This window comes from Leptonychotes weddellii, unplaced genomic scaffold (assembly GCF_054177405.1).
Source record: "Leptonychotes weddellii isolate Sample4059 unplaced genomic scaffold, ASM5417740v2 HiC_scaffold_22324, whole genome shotgun sequence".
In the NCBI taxonomy this organism is placed as follows: domain Eukaryota; kingdom Metazoa; phylum Chordata; class Mammalia; order Carnivora; family Phocidae; genus Leptonychotes; species Leptonychotes weddellii.
Genome location: NW_027811822.1, coordinates 1 through 2,790, shown reverse-complemented (window position 1 = coordinate 2,790; position 2,790 = coordinate 1). Strand labels below are relative to the sequence as shown.

General features: G+C 40.8%; 1 long non-coding RNA gene across 1 annotated transcript; it reads left to right on the top strand.

Annotated features, from left to right (window-relative positions):
* The first annotated feature begins 6 nt into the window (after positions 1-6).
* Positions 7-2,042, top strand: LOC145718808 (uncharacterized). Its single transcript, XR_014142028.1, has 2 exons — positions 7-1,247; positions 1,645-2,042. It is a non-coding gene; the product is annotated as an uncharacterized LOC145718808 (long non-coding RNA).
* Positions 2,043-2,790: the final 748 nt, after the last annotated feature.

Sequence of the window (2,790 nt, the reverse complement as noted above, 5' to 3'; positions counted from 1 at the left end):
CCTCTGTGCTCCTTCTCCTCCATGGGGAGGCAGTTGAGAGGTGTGCTTACCTGGGGGAGGCTGGTGGAGGGTTTGTAAAGTTGATTGTTTGGGACAGAGACATTGTAAATCTTTGAGATTCCTCATTGTCTCACGTGTTATTTCAGCTTGTCCATGTTGTGCCTGACCGTTTCCTTCTTGGCCCTGATGGGGTTGGAGTTCTGTGGAAACTTCCCATTATCACTGCCCCCTTGGGAGTTTGTATCTTTCTCATTTATATCTGGAGAACCATCCTCGCTGTAAGTATACTAAAGTAGCTTATATATACTGTTCTTCATAAATGAGCAGAAAATTTTATAGTCATTGGACCTTTTATATCCATTCAGTAATAGAAATATCCCTCTAATACATCAATTTTGATGATCACCTAGATTGAAATAGATTTAAATTTGTGTTGCAGTGCCTTCTGTGATCCATATGTTCTTTTTTTTTTAAAGTTCAAGCATAATTGGCCAACAGTGTAGTATTAGTTTCAGGTGTACAACATGATTCAGCAATTCTATACATTTCTCAGTGCTCACCACAATAAGTGTACTCTTAACCCCCTTCACCTCTTTCATCCATCCCTCCACCCACCTGCCCTCCAACCCATGTGTTCTTTAGAAGTGTGTTGTTTAATCTCCATTTTTTGGTCATTCTCTAGCTATCTTTCAGTACTTGATGTCTAGTTTGAGTCATTTGTGGTCTGAGAACATACTTCCCGTGATTTCTTTTCCTTTGGTTGTTCAGATGTATCTTATGGCCCCGAATATGGCCTCTCTTAGTGAATGTTCCATGGGAACTTGAGAAGAATGTCTTTACTTTGGTTGTTGAATGGATTATTCTGCAGATGTTAATGGATCCAGTTGATTGGTGATGCTTTTCAGTTCACCTGTGTTCTCATGGAATTTCTGTATCTGTTGGATCTGTCAATGACTGAGAGAGGATTCTGAATTCCCCAGCTATAATAGGGATTCATCTGTTTCCATCAGCAATTCTTTCAGTTTCTGCCTGATGTACTTCGACACTCTGTTGTTAATGCATGCACATGAGAAATTATTATGTCTTTTGGAGAATTGACACCTTTACCGTTGAAGTAATGCCCATCATTATCCCCGACGGTTTTCCTTACTCTGTAGTGTGTTTTGAAGGATCATTTCACTGGCCACAGGTTTCTCGTTGGATGTTTCTTTTAACACTTTAAACATTTCATCCTTCTTGATGGCAAGGTTTCTTTTTATTTATTTATTTATTTATTTATTTTCTATTTTTTGTTTATTCTTATGTTAATCCCCATACATTACATCATTAGTTTTAGATGAAGTGTTCCATGATTCATTGTTTGTGCATAACACCCAGTGGTCCATGCAGAATGTGCCTTCCTCAATACCCACCACCAGGCTAACCCATCCTCCCACCCCCCTCCTCTCTAGAACCCTCAGTTTGTTTTTCAGAGTCCATCGTCTCTAATGGTTCGTCTACCCCTCCGATTTCCCCTGCTTCATTCTTCCCCTCCCGCTACCTTCTTCTTCTTTTTTTTTTCTTAACATATATTGCATTATTTGTTTCAGAGGTACAGATCTGAGATTCAACAGTCTTGCACAATTCACAGCGCTTGATGGCAAGGTTTCTGAAGTGTGATGTAGTCCTTATCCTTATTCCTCTTGGGTAAGGGTTACTGCTCTCCTTCCCCCTTCCACCACCCACACCCAAGCCCTGCTCCAGATTTCCAGAATTGTTTCTTTGTCTTTAATCACCTGTGACTGAACATTCTGGATTAGGCATCGTTGGTGTTAGTTGTTGGTGTGTTTGTTTTGGTATTTATCCTGCTTTCCTTGTTTTGAGCTTCCTGGATCCGTGGTTTGGTGGCTATATTAATTTAGGAAAATCCTCAGTCATTATTGCTTCAACTACCTCTCTGTCCATTCTCCTGCTGCTCCTATTCTGTGTGTGTTACACGATTTGTAATTGTCCCACTGGTCTTGGATTTTCTGTGCTGTCTTTTTAATATTTTTCTTTGTTTTTCTTTTTGGAAGTTTCTACCGGAAATTCTTTAGGCACAATGATTCTTTCCTCTGGTATGTTGAGTCTCTTAATGAACCCATCAAAGGCATTCTTGATTTCTGTTATGGTGTTGTCCAGAATCCCGGTAAAATCTTAGAGTTTCATATCTCTGCTTACATTCATCATCTCTTCTTCCTACTGCCCCCTTTTTGCTTAGATCCAATATCGGTATGGAAGGGACTTGAAATTCCCAGCCTGCCAATGCCATCATCTCTGCCTTAGATGCCTTAGGTAGTGTGATTCTAGTGCTTGCTGTCGTGGTTTTACCTTTAGTATGCCTTGTAAGGTTGTGTTGAAAGCTAGATCTCCTGTTCTGGTAAAGGAACTGAGGCAAATAGGATGTGAGGGTGAGGTTGTCTACTCATCTGTCTGGGGTTAGACTGAGTTTACTCCCAGGTGAGACAGGGAGGCGATTGCATTGGAGTTGAGACGTTCCCCCTCACCTCTATTGCTTAGTCTTCGGGAAAGGCCCAGTTAGGCTCTGGGGACATAGTTTCACTTGAGGGCAGACCTTTCTAAGAAGAACAGAAAACTTCTGAGTTTATTTCTAAATGGAATCTCCCCCCTCTCCCTGCCAATGGAGAAACCTTCCCTTCAAAAGGAAAACAAGTATGTGCTATGGTGAGCGCTGTGAATTGGGCAAGACTGTTGAATCACAGATCTGTACCTCTGAAACAAATAATGCAATATATGTTAAGAAAAAAAGAA